General features: G+C 43.5%; 1 protein-coding gene across 1 annotated transcript in view; it reads right to left on the bottom strand.

Annotated features, from left to right (window-relative positions):
• agap3 (ArfGAP with GTPase domain, ankyrin repeat and PH domain 3) overlaps window positions 1-22,610 on the bottom strand; it is a 231,853-nt gene that overhangs the window by 208,080 nt on the left and 1,163 nt on the right. The gene's annotated exons all lie outside the window — the stretch shown is intronic.

The following is a 22,610-nucleotide window of genomic DNA, read 5'->3' as shown; positions in this document are numbered from 1 at the left end:
GTGAATCTGCAGCAGCGCCGTCCGCCCGCTGCGACACAGCCAGCAACTTCCCAGAGCACATTATGAGAAAAGCTAGCCGTGGATTGAAACTCTTCCCCTCCGCAGGGCAGGCGAGTTGGAACTTAAAGCAATGAATACCGCTGTAAGACAAAGCCGAACAGATTCTCTGCTTTGACCAGGTCACAGACACCGAGTGGAGTCTGTGAATAGTGAAAGACAACCACCTTTTAAAACAGACAGGCTTGTGTGTCGGTTTATCTTATCTGTTCATGACTCCAGTCGGTTGTCAACATCTCGCCTTTTAAGGTGTGTATGGCGCGCTGATTGCGATCATGTAAATAGGATGGAGGCCTGACACAGGGGATCTGGGTTCAGAAAGCACCGAACTGTGATGACATGCGACAATATGCCTCTTCAGCGCAGCTGAATAAATTCCTATTAAGAAAGGAGAATAAATTAGAGCATCCTTCTCTGTAGGAGAGGAAACACACAAAAAAAAAAAAAAAAAAACGAATTCCCAGGATGGGCCGCCCTGTAAATGGAACATCTCCACTCCATGGAATGATCGTCTAAAAATACGCCCAAGTCATATTAGAGCTGTATTCCGATGAGGCGCCTGGTCTCACCGGTCTTCCTGTGATCTAGATCTCAATACTCTCAGCTCACCACCCCCCCACCCCCCCCACCCCCACATTACAGGCTTAAAATTGCATTCCAACAGGTCTTGAAGGACAGGATTATCTGTGAGCTGGGTCCTCTGAAATGTTTGAAAGCAATTTTTCTCCGCACTTTAAACATTTTCCTAATATCTACATGCTAATGCCTTGGCACAGTCAGAGAGGCTCCAGTTCTGCACACAATACCTCAGAATTACAGATTCAGTTGACTTCAATGGTTTCTCCCTTTCATTACATGCAGTAATAAAATTAGTTTTTCAGGCCCAAGATGAAAATCAGATTTTCTTCAGCACCAACAGAAACCAGTGAAAAGAGCAGCACCGCTTTCACAAATTAAAACACCCAGCCGTTCTTCCACCTGCTCGGACTTGTTCAACATGTTTATCTGGCAAAACAAATTGCAAAGTTTTGGACAGGTCCAGCTGCGAGGCCTTAAGTTATGTTCAGGTCGATATCTATCCAAGCCCCACTCCTACCTATTACTGTGCAAAACCTCAAGGGAGAGGCCTGGCTGTCATCCGGAGGCATAGTCAGGCTTCCATAATAAAGCTTGCCTCTGTAAACTGTAGCTCATTTGCACAAAGCCCTCCTGACTCCAGCACTAAGTGCAGCCCCACATCCTCTTATTTTTCAGGCACAGAGTATGTAATGTCAATGTTTCATTTCCTTGATAATGCTTAATGTAGAAAACTAAAAAAAGGGACATCCAAGTTGTTTAATGCAGAGTTTAACTCATTAAAAAAAGACAAAGAACATTACTCTATTAAACTTCACAGTCCCACATCTATGGGCAGCCAGGGAGATAGAATCATCATCACAAACCATATCACTAGTCTCCTCCCCCGTAATACTTCTGCTTCCCTCACTCTCACTCCCTCTGAATCTCTCTCTATCTCTCTCTCTCCTGAACACTAGCACACTTCAAAAGGCAGTCTGCCCGCTCGAACTGCGTTTTATTAGATTTTGTTGGAAATTTTAGATTTCGGCCGACGTGCGCTCCAAATGAAATTAACATTCTTCGGCAGTTAAACAGCAGTGACTGGGGACGTATGGTACATCTATTCCCCACCTAACAGGCGGCAAACACACAGATCACTATGGGAACTAATGCATGTGGAGACTGCAAGGGAGTCTAATCAGCCCGGAGGGATCGGACTGAGAGTAACCTTCATTAATCAGATCGCAAATGAGCTGGTGGCAATCTCTACCTGAACTGCGGGATTAAGATGGGTTCACCAATCGTTTACCCAGATCAGTATTCAGTGGGTTTTATTCTTTCTTTTCAGCATGCATGCAGGTGGGCAAAATAAGAGCTAATTCATTGACATTCACTTTTCTGCCTGAGGGTATGAGTGAATGCAGAAGCATAACATTTGAATAGAAAATTCAAATTCTGCACCTCCCAAAGTCTACACACGAACAAACTCCAAGCCACAGCTCAACCCACCCACAACACATAACTCCGGTTCTAAGGAAAAGCATCACCTCCTGCCAGCCGCCGCTTCAGATCGGATGGGTGGGTGGAAGCAGTGGGCAAATCAGTTTCTACTCACGCACTCCACAGCGGCACACAAAATGAGGCCAGGAGCTATACTATTGGAAGGACTCAACACAGCACGTACATCAATTCGTGACATACAGTATTTAGCGCATCCAATATTACTGCCATGAATGTCGTAAACTACGGCAATACAACCGACTTGCTGGTGCTGTGTGTTCTCACTGGTGGCAGATTTACTTTTTCAGATATAAAAGGGCATTAAGGAGCCGGTCTTTTGATTGAAAGCACCCCCACAACCTTAAGTAAAGTCCTTAACCAGCACAACTTCAGCGAACATCAAGCCATATAAATCGAGTACATGCACAGATGTAATCTCTGTAAGTCACCCTGGAAGCCCAGATGTATAAATTTTAAGAACCTCTGCAACGCAAATAGTTTTAACGCAACAACTTCAATGTAACGGTCTTCTACTGCAGGCCGCCCCATAAAATAAACCAAAGTGCATTGTGGGAAAACTCATATACTGAACAGGCCAAGCATTAGACAACTTCAGCACGGCCAGAGAGCAGTACCCATCTGGCGGTTCTACCCATCGGAGTTAGAATGGACACAGGGCCCTTTGAAATGCTGCAGGTGCAGGCTGCCACAGGGCCTATGGCAAAACACTGGTGTCGACATCAATAAAGCACCTGCCCTCTGCCCAGCTCACTCGGACACCGCAGCGCTGTCCCCCCCGACCCCCCCCACGGTTCCGGCAGGGGCACATCAAAGCTCATCTGGAGAGGAACCGGCGGCAACAGAGAGGAAGCGAAAAGCCTGGCTCCTTTCCACCGTTACCATGGCACCCCAGAGCAGCCCCCTCACCTTGAATTCCTGCTGCCGCAACACGTGAAACGGCGTCCGACGAACACGGGTGACGGCATAAACCAAAAAGGAGGCAATTCCATCTCCCCCATAACCCTGGCCGCTGTGAAACAATGATATGCACCTGACAGATTCAAATTTACAACAGCCCAGGGGGACTCCAACCAGCTGCCTTATTCAGACGGAAAAGGTTTGCCATGTTGTCAGTTTTTTTTTTTTTTTTTTACTGAATTTGTTGGTGGTGAAAAGAAGTCCATCCCCCAAGGTTGTTGACATTCTGAACAAAAGTCCGCTGCAGTATTTGAATGCGGCATCTGAGCTGGCCGTGACCTTATTCTTTGTGCACTCATGAGATCACACAGGCCCTCCCAATGGCTACATGCCACACGCAGCAATGTAACCGCTGAGCCCAAAGAATACAAAGCAAGCTGCAGACTCATAAGGTAGGAAATACTGCAATAATTGCAAATATTCAAAGGATATTTTCTCGTTACAAAAAAGAGTTGTGCGGGGGAAAATGCACAAGTAGGTAGGGAAATATAACGGTAAGCAATTCTAGAAAAAAATGAAAAAGAAAAAAGACTATTGAATAAATGTGAGTGGTAATTAGAATGGGCCCTAACAGGAGTTATATGCAAAATACATTGTCCATAAGCAGCCCAGGTGGCTGGGTAAAATGAAAATAAGTCTTTGCATGACTCATGCATATGCTACAATGTTTTCAATGACCTCGGCATTAGAGGAGCAAAATTTGCCAACACATTTTAGGCCGCATACGAGAGCATTTCAGGTAGCATTTTAGTACAAACAGCATGATGGTCACAACTGTATTCTGCACCTGAACAATCTTGTGGGAGAAAAAAAAAACCCATGCAGCAATATTACACAATTTGTATGAGAGAAGCACAAGTCACTGTAATTGAATACTTGTTAGTCATGAATTCAATGGGCTCATAATTAGCAATCAATATTGCTGAGATAGACACGCTCCTGACTTGATGTGCCAGCAAGAAAACAAAACCAAAGGGAAGAAAACTGACTGCGGTGAAGGGAAGGCATATCCTGTCATACTTCAGTTTGTGATGATTTAATTCAAGTTGATAATTACGTGGCACGTGCACACAGTTAGAAACCATTTAGTAGTAGAAGCTATTGACACAAGATAATGGCATGAATAAAAAAGATAACATGCGTTTTTAATCAGCACACTGGCACATGCATAACAGGCTGGGTATACATTACAGTACCATTGACTTAGCTAGTTAGCGATCTACTGTATAATTAAGGGCATGAGCTACACATCTTTGAGGGATGTTTAACTCCACAGAAGATTTTTACAGCATGTCAGAAAGTACTCAACACTGAAGAATGAGTACCTCTGGAGTTTCCCTCACCTGTACTAGAAAGTGCCACAAACCATTATATGCACAACACCACAACACTCTTGGGCCTAAGTTTGATTAAACAGCTCCCAGATTTGATATGAATTGTTCATAACGACCATTTGTTGTGCTGTATAATGAAGGTTATGTCCATAAGGGTCTGTTGTCACCTCATCAATACACATATCACAACATCAAGCCATCTATATGGCATACGACATCACATTCCTTTTTTAATCATGTAGTTATTAGCTAGACAAAGCAAAGATAAATGACTAAGTTAACGATAGTAAGTTACCTCTAACAGCCAGATAGCTAGCTGCATTTGCTGCGGGAATTCATTCATTCTTTTTTAGAAACTATTCAAAAAAGAGCAAACTCATACTGTGCACAAAATCAGTTTGCTCGTGTTTGAAAACCCATATTGTTATTTCTGCCATTTTATTGTAAAACCAACATCTACCAAATATCTGATCGCATTTCATGTTAGTAGTGGCTTGAATTATTTTGTTTTGCATTTTCTGTTTTGTTTTCTACATTACTTTCAATCTACTCTTCCCTTTGTAAGTTACTTTTTCATTATATGTGACATGAATATTTACATAGCAGTGAATTCTTTAATCATGCCTTTGCCCCTGTAAATGATATACACGTTAATTTACCAATGGCCAAACCAACGTTAAGTTTTTCATTCACAATCCTAATCCATCTCTAATCATGATCAACTGCAGTAGCTGTCTCTTTTGGCTTACTTTTCAACTCAGTGTGGCCTTAGACAGCCGGGCGGAAACAGGTGTGTTCACTGTGATGTTATGTAATGATGAATCAGGATGCTTTTGCACATGTCACTCACAAATAACACTGCAGCAAGCAAAAGGTCTTTCCTTTTCATTGAGCCGCATTTCTGCGAGAAATGTTAAATTAAAAAATGGCCAGTCAAAGGTCCCGTTTGCCTCAGGAGAAAAGGGAGGGTTACTGCCGCCGGTATGAGCCACAGCGTAACCATTACATCCACTGCAGTTCCCGCAGTTCACGCTTCATTAGTTTTGAGGCTAGCCTACACACAGACGAACGTAAATAGTTTACGCATGCAAAAAAAACAAATTCATGAGCACTGTGCTGGGTCGATCTATCAATAGCCACTGTGTAAGGGTGGGAGGGAGGAGCAGCTGACCTCAGGTCTCTTGAGCGGCTCCAAGGTCAGGCGCACCTGCAAAAATTCAACAAAAGCTGTGGCCACGCGGTGTGCTCGGTGCTGCTACTAGGACTGAGACATAAGAAGCCCTAAATTTAAGAGGCGATGACTCCTGAGAAATGACCGATCTTCTCGAGTCACGGCTTGGCGCCTTTATCCCCCTGCCCTACTTTCCCTTGCAACGGGCGCGGGGGAAGCCTCCGCATCATTCGATTGGGCGCGCGGCTTATAAAGCCGCTTTCAGCCGTCGCTTCAATTATTCAGTGTTTCCCCTTCCCTCCGCGAGTTCCCAGCGACAAGTCTTTGAATGGATCGAGGCAAAAGTGTGACCCAATTCATTCACGTCTTGTAAATATTCTCAATGGAGGAGAAACTAAAGTACCTCAGCGCGACAATATGCGCGGGGAAGAGGGAAGTCTTGTGCTACAGAAAATGGAGCGTTCTAGATATATCCGACCGCTCTAAAGCAAAGATCTCAAGACCAGGCCACCCTTTCATTCCTGTGAATCAAAAAACAATGCTGTAAAGTGATGATAGGACATGCCTGTTACATCTCTTTTTCGCTTAAGCAAGGACATGAATTTAAAAGGACTGGTACAGAGTATACTTGATCATGTCAAACGCTGCCGGTAAACCACATCTGATTGGCACTCTCGATCCAGCAGAGACCACCCTCATTAGGAGCTGTAACTCAGTAATGCTGCAACCTGTTCCTCAATCTGCTCCTGGCTCAGGTTACCCACACTAAATGCCACTTTGGCCTTGATGCTTTCATGCCCTGGTCTGTGTGTGTGTGTGTGTGTGTGTGTGTGTGTGTGTGTGTGTGTGTGTGCGTGCGTGTGTGTATGTGTGTGTTTGTGTGTGTGTGTGAGGTTTCATTAAATTAATGAAATAGGATGGTGGAATTGCTCAAAGCTGAAACAAGTCAGCAAGTGCAGCAGGGAAGTAATGAGGTCTGACCTCTTAGTTCAGCATCTGAGCAGCCATCCTCCCCTGCAGTCCCACAAACAGCTCTGCAAGTCGCTTCATCCCCGTACAGGGGTGCATACACTTACAAAATGAGGGAAGACAGGTGCTACAATCTGATTTGCATACTGCTGCGTGACTTAACTGTAAGCGTATCCCTCGCTTTCCTGATAATGTCCCACGGACAGACAATGAAATGGAACCATTTTCGCCCCAAGTGACAGGTGTCAGAGCTGCCCATTCACAGCAGCGGGCCCAAGGAAAGCGCACGGCGCACGGCGCACGGCGCACGGCGGACCGGCTCATTTTCGACATCACACTCGTCTTAAACCTGGATAATGGATGTGTAATTACCCGAAGGTCTCACCACTCTGTAGGCTTCCTCGGAGAGAAGCGTAATGGAGGCTGACGAATAAAAACACAAAGCGAGGCAGGCAGCGTGTTTATGCCCTTAATGTGCGCGCATTACCGCCACAGAACGCGTCCGCTGAAAAGCGCCGCTCCGGTCGCTCTTTATGTCCCCGTCTCAGTAACAGCGCCTCAGCCAAAGCGCCTGCTGATAGGCCAGGAACCGACAGGGGGGGTGGGCTCAAGACCATGTTGCCATGGAAACAGGGCACACACCTGTTCCCACAAAAAAAAAAAAGAAAAATACAAATTCAGGTTTGGATGAGTGTGCGGGCAGTGGGCTGAGGATTTTATCTGTGCTGGCAGAGGGCCGTGCCTCTTCAGAGAGAGAACTGTGTCTTTTTTTTTCCTACAGGACCCAATGTGGATATCGCGTCCCTTCCTCACCATGTGAAAAATGAGCTTACGGCAAGCGTCAGTTTGGAATGCCCTAAACCCCGCGATGCATTAGCATTAGCAACGAAGGCCAACTGAAGGTCAGAGCGCACCGCTCAACGTGAATCCAGATTTTCATTTTTCTCCCAGAGAGGAGAATATGCAGGAAGTGAGTGAGTGTAGTGAGTGAGTGTGGGCGGCAGGGCTGCGTCTGGATTAGTCATTGCAGCTTGCTTTTTCCCCCCTAAATCGCCAGTAATAATCATTAGTGATTACTTAAAGACAAAAGCATAAAAGACACTGTGACCTGACCACAGAACTGTAAAACAAGCCTGCAGCATCCCTTCCACCAGGGCAGGGGAAAAAAAAAAAAAAAAACAGTGGCTAACTTTGTGCAATTACTGCACTCTGGGATGTAGAAATATGACTGAAATACATATACAAATATGTATACAAAATACATATACTATATATAACTATATATGTGTAACTATATGTATGACAGTAAATATATCTACACATACAAAATCAGGGGAGGGCAGTTGTCATGTTTTATGTGAGTGTGATGGGATAGGGTTTTATAGCAGTGTGCCCATTCACGCATCCCAGAAGGCCCTAGGACAGATGCACCAATAACCCCAAGCCTTTCTGAGGTGCCCTCCTGAGCCCCCTGTCTTTATCCTGCCTGTGAATCACATCCATGTGACGTTTTCCTGACCACTACAGGGTTAACAGCAAGACGTGGGAAGAAAATGTGACTTTAACTACTGGAAGAGACGGCCAGAGGAATGGATACCATGGCATGCTGCATTATAACTTTTTTCTTCAGATGGATCTCGGCAGGAGCTGGCTCACCGGATGGTCATGTCTCTCATTCCCTTTTGGTTTAGATGTACCTTTAATGACCAGAGGCCTGAGGGCCCCGAACACGCGCTGGCTTTTTTGACGCAAGCAGTTGGGAGGATCTCATCTGATGAAATAGGACGCCGCTCGGGTGAAAACAGACTTAAACGGAAACAACAAGTTCTCCTTCTGAGGTGCAGAAATTGCAATTTTTTCCCCCCTCAAAAGGTTACTATGAAACCAATCTCACAAGATGGGAGGAAAAGAACATGTGGAAATGGTGCAGTAATTATTTCTTACAATACCTGGACATCTTGGAGTTTAACATTTAAACGTTTCATATTTCCTCCGCAATATCTGAAGTCTAGACCAGTACCAGACTGTATTCCCCATTTACTTTTATTGGATATCATCACTTCATGTGTGAAATCTCTTCTCCTTCAAAAGACATTCATCTTGTAGGACTGAATATTTCAAAGTGTAACAGGATGCATTAGCAATAATTGCTGCATCAACTGCATTAAACATGTTGGTTTCAACTAGCACAGCAAATACGATGGCATAGTTTTCTCCCCTTCCTAATGCATATGAAAGAAACACTCATTGAGGGTTAGCAATAGCTGGAGTGCACAGACCACCTGTTGAGATCTCAAAATTGCAGTAGAATTAGCATATGCTCTGGCTACTATCTCTGCTCAAACTCTAACCGGTAAGTAAATTCTAACCAGCCATGTAAACACTATCATTTACAGTAATGCTGCTTTTATAGATCTCTGTTCAATTCACAATTCACTTCAACAGGATATAAGTATGTTGCGGCTAATGACAGCCACTGCAGATCTACAGTGTGAAGCTATCTGTGGAAACAGGGGATGTGAGGACAGTAGATGGGCAATGGCATTTTCAAAAAACCGCTCTGTGATGAATTCCAGGAGCCAGTCACACATTACTCCAATTCTCAGTAACACCCATTCTCATTTTACCTGTAAATTAAATTAAATCCCAATTCACACTTGACTTACGAAATTGAGAGAGGTCTGAACATAAACAGATGAAGAGCTTATGCAATAACACTGAATGGAGGTGAAAATGAAAAATTGGGGAAAAAAATATGAAAAAGTATGCACAGTATCATGCAGACAAATACACATGAGAAAACTTGCATAATATGCACTGTTCCGTTCCATTTATTGCAAATGGTTACTATAGTGACAACTGTGGTGAAACACAATGACCAATTATTACTTTTGTAGGCGCAGACATAACTCACTTAGGCTGACATTCACAAGATACGAGTGTCTGTTGCCTTCAGTTGAAGAATGAAAACAACAATAAAAAAATCTCATAATTGGATTTTGGACTCCTCCTACTACACATATAGACAATAAAATAAAATCGGGTCTATTCACACCATTTCTGTTGAAAATCTCAATCAAATCTCTCTTCCCTTGCCTCTTTAGAAGCTATCCAAATGGAAAACTGGGCATACATCATAATCTAACTCCACTAGTTCAAATCCCCAAAATTTCCAGGCCATTCCATACCAACTGTCTTGTCTTTCCCCCATAGGGTATATGTATGTCCTTCCCTTGTGTCCAGGATCTTGGGACTTTTATCACACCTTAATATTGACAGAGCAATATGGCGTGAAAGACATGCCGTTCGCCTAAACTGTGTAGGTGAGATGGCTTATCGAACACACAACAGAGCGTATCTCTCCTGTTCATTTTATGAGAACCCCTTTGTGGTTCAGCGTACACCGCTCTGCATGACATGAGCCGAGATGGTGACCTTGGCTGTAAGAGTCCCCCGCGGCTGCATCCCGATTGTTCTTTATCGCCATTTAAAGAAATGAACAGTATAATCCTTCGGACATGACAGCCGGGAGCCTTTGTAGAGGTGCCGATAGATGTCAGGCTGGCGGGGGGAGACTAAATTGAACCTCCTGCGGTTATTGGAAAGACGGCTCGGACTGACAATCGGATGGAATTCAAATGGCCGACCCAATACAGACTGAGAGCGTAGCGTCTACTTCTAAACCCTGCCGGCAGCTTAGTCTGGCGGAGATAAAAGGAATCTTCTCACGTTGACACAATCTCAGTGTTGATGATTTTTTTTTTTTTTTTTACTTTGACCCCCACTGTCTCCTCCTTGTCTTTGTCCCTGGACAAACTTTTATGTAGAATGGAAGTAGCATGGCAATTGTGCCGCTCCGGGAAAAGACATCAGATCAGCACAACACGGTGCTGTGGGATCCATCAGCTGCTCGTGCTGGATCTACACTATATGGACAAACGTATTTGGCCACACCTGTTTTTCAGGGTTTTGGCTAGGCCCCTTATCTCCAGTGAAGGGCAATCTTAATCCTTCAGCATACCAAGACATTTTGGACAACGCTATGCGTCCAACTTTGTGGCAACAGTTTGAGGAAGGCCCTTTTCTATTCCAACATGACTGTGCCCCAGTGCACAAAGCAAGGACTATAAACACATGGTTTGATGAGTTCGGTGCGGAAGAACTTGACTGGCCCGCACAGAGCCCTGACCTCAACCCCATCGAGCACCTTTGGGATGAACTGGAACGGAGATTTCGAGCCAGGCCTTCTCGTCCAGCATCAGTGCCTGACCTCATAAATGCTCTACAGAATGAATGGGCACAAATTCCCACAGAAACACTCCAAAATCTTGTGGAATGCCTTCCAAGAAAAGTGGAAGCTGTTATAGCTGCAAAAGGGGGACCAACTCCATATTAAAGTATATGTATTTGAATACAATGTCATTACAATGTAATGGTCAGGTGTCCAAATACCTTTGTCCATATAGTGTATGAATGTCACTCAGATACCCCACAGCAGTTTGGCTGTGCCAGCAGGGGCACCTCACATCTTTTTGACTACAACCAGTTGACACTTGGGCAAAAGGGTCAGGCACAGGCCTGGGATCAGTCAATCCAAACACTGCAGAATAGAGGTAAGTAACTTTGTGTCTCTACAGTTCCACCTAAAGGTAAAAAATTCACATTCTGTCGTTGTTATATACTTGACTCAGTGTTGAGAGAGTAAAAAAAAAACATGTATGTCAAATAGCTTTTCGAATTTCTGGATTCACATTTGTCAACACTCAGAAGTCAGCTCACACAGAAGGCATACATACATACGTGCCATTTCAACACAGCATTTATATGAAAATCTCAAAAAGCAAAGCACTACAAAGCATTTCCTTTAAGATGAAAGCACTCAAACTGAGATGCAGTGATTGTTATCCTATCAGAAGAGATAAAGAATATTTGAAAATAAATCAAAGAATTTGCGCCTCTTCAAATGCTTCATTAAACACTAGTGTGCGCTCCAGCTCCAAACTTTGTTGTATTAGTCAGACGTTTTAATGAAATGTTTAAGAGGCAAAATTTTAATAGTTGTGTTTACAATTTGGTCTGCTCACTATTAACAGAACCAGTTTGCGGACAGCTGTGAACCACTTCATGGTTTTCAGAGGCACATATTCAAGAGGGAAATACACAGATCTCACAGATGGACCTATATTGTGCTGTACCCTTATCAGTATGAAGCCTTTTTTTTCCAAGGAAAGCTATTGTTTTTTTTTCCCTCCCACACACACCACCCAATGCTAAACCGAGTTGGCTTTTAGCCACAACACTGCAATCTGCTTGACAATCTCTCACCATTCAACCGTGGGCTCATTTATCCATGCAACATGTAGATTATGATTTTGAATTCAGTGACAAAAAATTGTTCATTTTTCACTTTCTGGCTTAATGGGCAGCAGCCTGAGAGCAGACGCTAATGGCAATCAATGCATAACAAAGAGACATTTGCACTGATTGGAGTCATAAATTACTCCCGGCCTCACTTTCCCAAAATAATCAACTTCTTGAAAAAATTCCAGCATAATCAGAATTACTGATCAGTTTCTTAACTTCATTTGGTTCCAAAATACAGCAGGTGTGTTTTTGATGGTTCAACTTTTAAGTGGAGTTTGCTTGGTTCAAAACAAGGGAAAAGAATGTTTGAGACTCAGAGGTTCGTCAAGACCTAAGCAGCTGTGGGTTGAGAGTGCCCTCTTCATGGTTGAGAGCAGTACCAAACTTTTTGAAGAAATAGGAGAAACTCTGCAACTTGGGTCAAATCAACGCTCAATAATTACAAACCACTGTGGCCACATATCTTGATGGGGATTACACTGTTGTATAAAACTGATACATTTTTCCTATGAATACATTAAAATTTTTTAATTATTTTTGTAATGAAAAAGAGCATTTTCCACTATGAAACCATAATAAATGGAAGAGTAATTCACTGTACCCATGACCACACATGAGTCTAAAAAACTTGCTTCTAATATGAACCCTTTGAATGCTCATAGCTGAAATGGATAATAAAAAATATATATATACAGGTATACATACACACACACACACACACACACACACACAATAAATGTTTTTTTTTTCCACCCAACATCCTCAAAAACCCTCTTGTGGATTTTCAGCCACATCTGAAAGACAGAAGTATCTAGCTCTGCCACACTTGGCTCAGAATGACCCACACCTGCCTCTTCTATAAACTGCTATGAAGTTAAAACATCCTGTTTTTCCGCTTCTAACCCTTCCAGCGTCTCTGACATCTAATATCCTGTCCTCCAAAGGAAGAGGGCAAATGTAATTTCAAATTTTTAGGCAGAGGAAAGGGTGACTGAACGAGCAAGTGAGGTGGGGTGGGGGTGGTTCATGGGATGCTGGGAGGAGTGAAGGACAAGGCAGGTTACGATTAGTTCTTATGAACGCTACAGCCAACAGCCACAAAAAAAAAAAAAAAACAATGTTGTGTATTTGCCCTATCTGAAACACAGCAACCACCGTTGCTAAGGGGAAAAAAACAGCATGCTTTATAAGGCACAAAATTGTCTGCGTGATCTAGAGGTTTTGAAAAATGTACAGCAATCAGTGATACTGCATGAAACTGACCCTACAGTGCATTCAGACGATCCAGATGGAAACCCTGGAAGAGACATTCTGGAACACTGCTGTTGGAGCCATTTTTAAACCAATGTCGAAATCAAAAACATGGAATAACTTCAGTTTGGCTCACACAACCTTAATGTTATTAACCTCAACTGCATGGAAAAAAGAAAAGCACACATCTGGCACACCATACCAACAAACTTCTTTCACACCGTGAAGAGGTTTCACAGACAGAGTGTTTTATCATCTGAAATACTGTTGCACTTTTTGTACGTCCAACTACACATTGACGCTGTTCATTTTCAAATGGCCATGAAAATTTCTAGATAGCAGATTTGTTTACATGTGCAAAAAAAAAAGTCACGAATGACTCAATCAGAAATCACACAAACCATTCACAAAAATAAGCAAGTTAAAATTGTTTCAGTGATGACTGACTTGACCACAGTCTATAGAAACGCGCTGGGTTCGTAAACCAGTGAAAGTACTTTCATTACTGAAAAAGTATGCACCTCATGCACACAAAGAAAACCATGAAGAGCAGGTTGCAATTGCAGTGCACTGGCCATAAATCAGTCAGAAGCATGCAGAGGGATCCCTGAAAGGGGGGGGGGTGAAACCGACAGGATGTTGTTGGGGAGTACAAGCATAAACAAGCATATCTGAGGAGAATGACCTGAAAACACCGACAGGAGGATCAAAACAGCTGTCGGCAACATGTTGCACAACAGACACTTAAAAACCCACGTTCCCATGAGCGCGAAGAACAGGCAAATCAAACAGACACTTTCTCCTTCCACCGTAAAAATAAAAAAAACGTGGAGGACACGAGCAATCGGGAGAACCACTCGGTTTTTCGGGACGCAGGCTTTCACAGCTGCTACGCCGGCAGATTTATGACCACACCGCTGACACAAAGCTCACTTCTTAGGATTGTGGTTTTGGGGGGGGCAATTATACTTGGTTTTGACCTCTACTCCGTGCCTTTAGCCAGGGTTTGATCCTGCACCGGCCCCCAGTGGTCCGCCGCACGGACTGGCCGGCGCTGCTCGGCAGACCGGGGCTGCTCGGCAGACCACGCCTGCGCTGGCTCCCTCTCCCTCCGCCGCACCCCCCCCAACTCCTCCCCCCCCCCCCGCTCCAGCCACTGGCAGGGAGTCAACTCCCCCTCGACGGAAAACACAGAGGAGCTCAAGGTTAACAAACCAAGATTTGGAGCGTGTGTGGATCGCCTTACATTCCCGAGCACAGGCATGTAAACACGCAACTCACTTGGGAGGCCCTTTCCAGGACAGACCGGAGCGCTACTCTGTTGTCTCTCGCCAAACCGAGCCAAGACACGAGAATCTGGCCCCTTTCAAATGGGTTAACCTGCACTTAAACGTACCTGGATCCTAAGAGTAAGAAGGACTCATGGTGGTCATGGGTATCCCTGCACACACACATACATCTCACATATGCTTTACCTTTTTTTTGTATCCATTTGGTGCAAACAAAATCCTGAAGCGCTTATTTGCATGATGTTTGTAGTTTATCATAAGTGTCAGTTTGGTTGTTACTTAGTTTAGTTAAGTGCACCTTTATCAAACACTCTGAAAATGTCTAAGACTATAAAATGGCATTCAATGCAAAAAATTACATATAGTACAAAGCCAAGGAGTATTTAGATGCAATAAAATTTAACAACCGTTTCATTCATTTTAAAAGGTAATGTTATGTTTGCACATATAGCTATATAACTGACTTTGAGAGATGTCAGGAAAAATTCATTGTGTGCTCTAAAAAGCTGTAACCATTATCAATGAGACATATTTATAAGGGAAATGCATCTTAAAAATCAGAACTTAAGGTACGATTCTTCACCAATGAAAGAGTTGCTATTCTCTCATGTTTCAAACTGAAATTAGTATTAAGGAACCAAAACAAGTCCTCAAAGCATATGTTACCCAGAGACAAAGCTGTTGAGATTCCCCTGATTTTACATAATCTGGACGGCTCATATCATGCTCTGTATCTCCTCTGTGCCCATCCCATCAACATAAGGATCAGTGGGTCTTGGAAGGCTTTGTCTCCGGGTGACACAGACAGATACTTTGAAAACGTGTTTTGCCTCCAGATAACTGGGTTCAATTCGAGACACGATAGAAGGTAGGAATAAGAAAACCAACCGATTTGAAGCCAAGTAACAACATATCAAATTATATTTTAATGGCATTTTCCTTTTAAGAGGATTACAGAGGTTTATAGAGGTTTAAAGTGCCACAATGTATAAGAAACAGCATCCCTTCAGCAGGCTGGTATGTAACTGCCCATCTCAAGGGAACATTGCTTTGTTACTGAACCTCCCTGATGAAATATAACAAAATGAATATGAACTTGTGCATTTGCGCATTTTTCATGTCCGTGCTGGCACACTCTTTCTCCAGCAATTTCTCCAAAAAAAAATCAGGCTGGCAAGAATCTACCCAAGCCCTCACCCCGAGTTCATGAAGAACCGCCAAGTTTCCATTATAATAAATCATATTCTGGTCCTGTCCAAAACGCAGTACATTTGTTCTCCCCTCATCCAATAAGCCTGTCAAGCCACACTCAAATTCAGTCATTTTGGATGCACCCCACCAGGACGTTAGTCACCACACATCTGCCCTGTCCAATAGCACTGGTGTCTTTCCTGGCCTGTTGCCTTACTGAAGTCAGCTGTAATAGGTAAAGGAAATAAGGATATATGATAAAACTGAAAAAGACAAAGAGGACAGCAAAAAAGGTTCAACACAAACATATAACTACATCTATCACCCTTTACCCTGAAGGCCTTTTCCTCTACTGACTGGCCCTGCTCCTTGCTTCTATTTTCATCCTTTACCCTCCATCTCTCTGTTCATTGCAGAAAAATAAAAAAAAAAAAAAAAAAAAAACGAATGACCTTAAAGAAAAAGCCCCCAAGGTCAGTGTGGACTTTCTGCTGCAGAAATGCCGTGTTGCCCGTTCTTACACTGAAACGGTAACCTTTGAGGAAACACCTGTTTCCCCTGAGCTCACACATCATAGTTTGCGCCTACTGCAGCGGAGGCATTCACAAACGTGAGAAAAGATGACACTGCAAGACTTCTGGGCTCGCCATATCGCCCATCTAGGAAATGAGCAATCACCGACCTGCTGATGTCAGACCTAAGACGCGCGATAACAGGGACTGACTCTGCAGGATATTTTCTCCGCCAAAAAGCAAGTCGCAGTGCCGGTGTTTGCAGCAGTTATTTGGAAAATTCCAGAAACGGAAGGGAAGAACCACAAGGACATACAAAGGAAATGCTTATTGGAGGAAAAACGATGAGCACTGATTAAAAGGAGACTATCGAAAACTGAACAAGCCGTCATTCCTTTACTCCCTTCATTTTGTTGTGAAGTGGGTGCCAAAAAAATAATAATCAGTCTTCAGTTTAGCCCTGTAATCTTAGAATGGAGGCACAAGTCACTGGTTCCTTAGCAACAGAGGATGTGCAATGGTACATGGTACAGGAGAGGAGGAGAGGGGAGAGGATGCCTCTCGATGGCAGGTAGAGCTGCTGCTGCTCTGACACTGTAGGCAATGGTCCGGCTACACCTGGGATTGACAGAAACCGATACCCAAAAGTCTCAAGAAGACCCGGCTGTTGAAAACAAGGATGCCACAGAGACAGAAAATACTGGGGGGAGGTTATGACAGGAATAGGCGTAGTTTCAAGCACTGGTTTTTGTGCACAACGCATGCTGCCGTTGAACAATGTTTTAGGTTTGCAGAAGTAATTCGGGCTAAGGGCCCCTTCTCCGTGGAGTATCAGCAGTGTTCCACCCAGGATTTCAACCTGGTTACGAGTCCAGAACTTTCCCCTAGTTCCAGGGCTTGGAGGCAAGAGACAGCTGGTTTTGATCTCTTTTTGAATCCTCTGTTCCTTTGAACAATTTCTCTTCAAATTTGTCAGACTTTGTGTACAAACAAACGGAGAGAGAAAAATGTCATGCACATTGATTTTTGGCAGAAGTTTGTGAGAAAGCTGCTCTGCTCGTTAGAAAACTTTTGTTACATAAAGTCAAATTAAAATGAATGGCGAGGAGCACAGCTCCGAGCCTTGCATATTTACTTTTCCCCATACAAAGCGGTTACATAATGATCAAAGTATTACTCTCTCATTAACTCTACCTTTGTTAGAGACGTTATGTAACTGGACTTCATCAAAGGAATCTTCAAGACTGAGCTTAGTTTTGAACTCAACATTCAAGTGCATCACATTTAAAATGTGCTCTGATAAATATATGCTCATTGAATGATTGATCGATTGACTAAACTCCATTCAGCACCGTCACAAGTCTCATCACATGGCAGCAGACGTGAGAAAACGGGCGTAATATGGACCTCACCCTGCAATCACGTCAAATGCCACATATACATAAGAAATAAACCCCACCTGACTCAGCCCATTCGGCTGACAAATCAGGCTGGGAATGGACCACAGCAACACATCACGATGCTTAGTGTTACCTCACCACCGGTTTAGAGAGAAGATCACGTTCTAAGCCAACGCAGCAACGCTCCCGCACTTGGGCAACTCATCAGCCAGTAGGTGGGAACCAGCCAGGGCGTCTTGGAACAATGGAAACCACGCCAGGAACACATCCAGGAGCTTAAACACAATCTGGAAACCATCACAGTACAACACAGTTACCAAACCCCAGATTTATCAGGGCGGCGTGGTGCTAGTCCCTGTGCTGCAGGGCAGAACGCAGGCAGTGATGGAGGGCCGGGGGAAGCTTCTGGTCTTTGTTCACCTGGAGTGCTTAATCACGTAATCGGATCAATTATTGGGCTAAATTAGCCTAAATTAATGCGTAATTAGCATCCCCATTGAAGTTGCTCAAGGTGAGCAGTATTTCATACTTTTGAGCCACCTAGAATATCTGCAGTACTGCCGTACAATTAGAGCAGAGTGCTCTCAAGCTGACTACATTCCATACAGCCTACTCTTTCAGAAAAATCTTTGATCTACACACCTACAAGGTGGAACCAGGAACCAGGAGAACTATATGGGTACCATCATCTCCTGGAGGTGCTGGAGATGGCCCAGCCATTCACTCCCAAAGCTACACAACTCCATCATCTGACCTGACCAGCAAGAGACATCAGATTCCACTTCTCTTTTTCAAGCTGTCATGAAAATAATAATTATAAAAAATGTGTTACAACACGACATCAAACCAATTTAAAGCCATGGCGCTCTGAAAACCTGATATTACATGCCATACTTAATTATGTTACAGTTTTTAATTATTAACTCAATTATATACAGAAATATTTATCTCTGTCACTTGTCAACAAAAGCAAATTGAATGAAAGCCATCAAAGCTGACGAGGGAAGCGTGGGAAGGCACTGGTGGAATGAACTGTGTAGCAGCGAAGTTACCTCGCCCGTTGCCTTGTTTAATGAATGCACCCCTTTATCGGCACACACCCTCCGGAGGAGGTGAACGTGTTGGGACAAAATGGTGTTGTGTCCCGTCTCAGACACACGACACCTTCCACACGGAGCCGTTTCAGCTGGGCAAAGGCCTACCTCACACCCACCGCATTCGTGAAAATTGTCGATTCGTAGATGAAAGAACACCATATTGTCTTTTTTACCATATGCAAAAATCTCCTGCAGATACAGATGAGATGCCCAGTGACACATGCATGCGCGGATACAGTGGTGTCATTCATTCATTCACTCATTCTCTTCGCTCCTTGTGGAGCATAAGACATCCACAATTTTCTTCTCTGCTTGTCTTTTGCAGCTCTTTGCGCCTCTCCGCACACCAAATTCGTTGCTTTCAGTTCCTGCTCAATGGTCCTCCACCAAGAGGTCTTTTTTTACTGGAGGGAGTCCATTTTAAAGCAACCTTGGATATGCGGTCTGGTTGCAACCTCAGAACATGAGCACGCCATCTTAGGCAGTGGCGTTTTAATCTCTTGAATCACACTTTTCGTTGAGCATACAGTGATGTCAGCTCTGCTGAACAGGCCCCACAGGCTCGCAGGCTCCGCTCGCTACGCTCAGGTCAGCGTGTTTCCTGGGGCGTACGAGTTTCAAGGCTCTGCGCTGCAGTTATACTACAAGGGGCCATCCAGACTTGGCTTTACTCCAGCTTTACAGAAAGAAGACTTGCTTACCTGTAGAAACTACACCATATTAAAACACTTCAAGAGGCATGTTACGCTTATATATTTATCATAAAGATCCATGTCAATTTTTATGTGCAACGGATATGACAGATGGGCCTTGGCATTGTACCAAATTTACTGACTAGGAGGGGAGAGCATGCTGCATGACTTGGGCTAGCATACAGATTCTACATATTTTGACTTTTTACATCTGAAATTGAACAACCACAGTGCCAAATGTGAAAACTTTCATCATAAAATTGCAATGGGTTTTGTGCAAAAGGAAAGGGAGTGCTAAGCCTTCTTTGGTATATAATTTGTAGCTCAAACAACACTTGATATTGTTTTACTGCCCGAGTTCATGGTGGAGAAAAAAAAAATACAAATCTTGTCTTGCCCAATTCGTGCTTTGTTACTCTTTGTCACTGGTATTGCCAGAATGACTAATATACTTGCGCTGTCTGCCGCCAATCAACTGTCCATGACCTCATCTGCATCTTCCAAACAAGCCAATAGTTGTGAAAGGAATTCCACTACTCTAGCATGACGTGAGTGTTCTGATTCCAGCGCAGACAAACAAACTATTCAAGACAGAGATCTCTGTGAAACCGTCAAAAGACACTTGTTTCCCAGAATTGTTTATTGATTGTTTATTCATTTATGGATTGGATGCTAGTGTCTGACATGGCTGCAAAAAGATTTTATAAAGTCTACTACACAAGCCTGCACCAGCCAGCACCCTGAATGCCTTATGTTGCATTAACCCAGCCTATAAGCAGAGAGCTTGGGAGGCAACTGCTGGAATGTGAATGTAATACCGGGCTATTTTCTGTAATAAGGCACACAAGTACTGTATATGGAGAAAAGCATTAGTGAAACAAGCATTTCTGTGTCTGATATACTCATGAGGTGAGATGTCTCTCCTTACCCTATACTCAGCCATCCTGCAAGTGGGCTGCGGCTTGTTGTGTTTTTTTGTATGTTTTACGGACCAGGGCAAATTGCCCCGTTCTTATTTTGTTCCGGCAGAAAAAAAAAAAACCCTGCATTCTGCAGATAACCAGCTCTCAGCTCATTTGAATGCAAATATCCGTGTTGCACTGAAATCACGATTATGTACCATCTGACGCCCACTCAAGTCTCTACTTATCAGGGGTATTTGTGTCTCAGTCTCGCACTTAGTCACAAGGAAGAAAAAAAAAAAACGTACGACAACAAATCTGTGCATGCCCCCGGTTGTCAAGCAGTTGCAGTCTCCAGCCCCATGTCCTACAGATCGTAGCGAGAGATGACAGGTCCTGCTACTGACGTGGCCCCTTCCAGTCCTTGCAAAACACCTTCAGACTACTGGGAATGTTCTGGCTAATTTCCACACACTGTGCAAACAGACATATGCAAAGATAACCTAGCTGCTACGATGGTATCTACATGCACACATAAAAGAACAGGATTTACATGACAAACTTGTTGATTGGAGCAGGAAGCCCTTGAGCTTGTGCTGAAGCAACAGTGTCCTTTTCCTTCGCTAGTGTAGCTGTCGACACGTGGGGAAGGTGCTAGCAAAATCCAGCAAAGGCGCTGCACAGTAATCTCCGAGGCAATGCAGGGGTGGTTAGACACCCCCTGAAAAGAAATCACTCTCATTTCAGACTCTCAGTGCAGCCTCTTCAAGTGTGAAACAAATATTTATTTTAATGTACCAATAAGCAATTAGACGGTAAAAAGGAATTCAGTATTCCAAACATTAACATAAAACGCTTAAAGATATCATAGGTCCATTTCTTCTTACTCCCTCTCCGTAGGCTGCAACACTGCGGTTCACAGTAGGGGATCGTTGAATGCAGCGGCTCTTAAATGCCGACAACAAACACACTGCTGTCAAAGGCTACAGAAATTCAAGACCATTTTTACTACCTTTGCATTCTCCTCACCCCCTCCTCGTTTTAACACTCTTTTCCCACTCACCAATGAAAAGGTGAAACAACATTGTTTTCTCTGCGAAGAGACAGATCAAACCAATCTGACTAATTCAAACCCAAGATAAGTGACACAGCCGGGGGTAAGTGCATTAGAGACATCCAAACCAATTGGAAATAATCCTCTTTGATGTATACAACACATACGCACATTCACTTCTTTTACTGTAGGTCGTTTCAATGGACAGAACAGGCACCAACTGTCACTCTCTGCTCCACAGTCAGACACTAGTTTGGCTGACACCCTGGTCAGAGACCACCTGTTTCAGGATTTGAGGTGAGGATCACGCTTTTCTCCTACCCCAAATCACACACACACACACACACACACACACACGGGGGACACAGTATTTTACAAATCACAAAATGAAAACATGCCCGTTTCCATGTTACAGAAGCAGGGCTATTAGAACCCACACAACAGCTCTGAATGCAGTGGGGGCTAATACGAACATTAACATCTCACAGAAGATCTCAAAGAAGGACAGAGCATGACAGGAACAGTTCCTCTGCTCCCCGAACTTCTGACAACACCCCCAAATGCGTCCATTTAATTGCTTTGCGTTTTGCCTTAGCCCTGAAAAAAACGTTTTGAAAATAAACAGCACTGTTGAATTTGTTGCGCTTCCCAATAAGGCATATATTTTTTTTACATACATTTTTGTATTGCTACTTTCATTACCCACAATTTTAGCGTTATGTAAAAATTAACCAGTCAGCAATGCTGCGGAGACATCACTTTTACCCACCGTAGCGCATAAATGTCTGGTTAGTTTTCGTCTTGTCATCATTATCATATTCTACTTGCATCCATCCTGTACAATTTCTGTGAGCTAAGTCTTAGCATCACAGAAACACTGCATTGACATCGTACAGAACAGAGGTCCCTGCAATGACACCCGACGTGTTAATGATATGCTCACATAACAGGAAATAGTACTTAACTGTGGGGGAAATACGATTATCTTATAGTAAAATGTGATGTCTGTCATACAATTCGGGTTGTTTTTAAACATTTTTTTCCAGTTTACGTCTACTGATGGACATTAAATCTCATAACACCAATGCTGATTTTAATTCGAATGAAATGGGCACGTAACGACAACAGCCTGTGTTTGATACAGAATATCTAGCATTGCTTACACTGTAGATTATTATGTTTATCGTGCGTTTAATCAAATATTTATATTATGCGCTATGTGACAGAGTACTTCAACTGCAGGGGTCAGTGCATAATTTTCTTATAGTCAACCATTGCCTGGAGTCTTTTA

Source organism: Megalops cyprinoides, chromosome 24 (genome assembly GCF_013368585.1).
Source record: "Megalops cyprinoides isolate fMegCyp1 chromosome 24, fMegCyp1.pri, whole genome shotgun sequence".
Taxonomy (NCBI): domain Eukaryota; kingdom Metazoa; phylum Chordata; class Actinopteri; order Elopiformes; family Megalopidae; genus Megalops; species Megalops cyprinoides.
The sequence above is the reverse complement of the archived record's forward strand: the minus strand, read 5'-3'. Positions and strand labels throughout refer to the sequence as shown.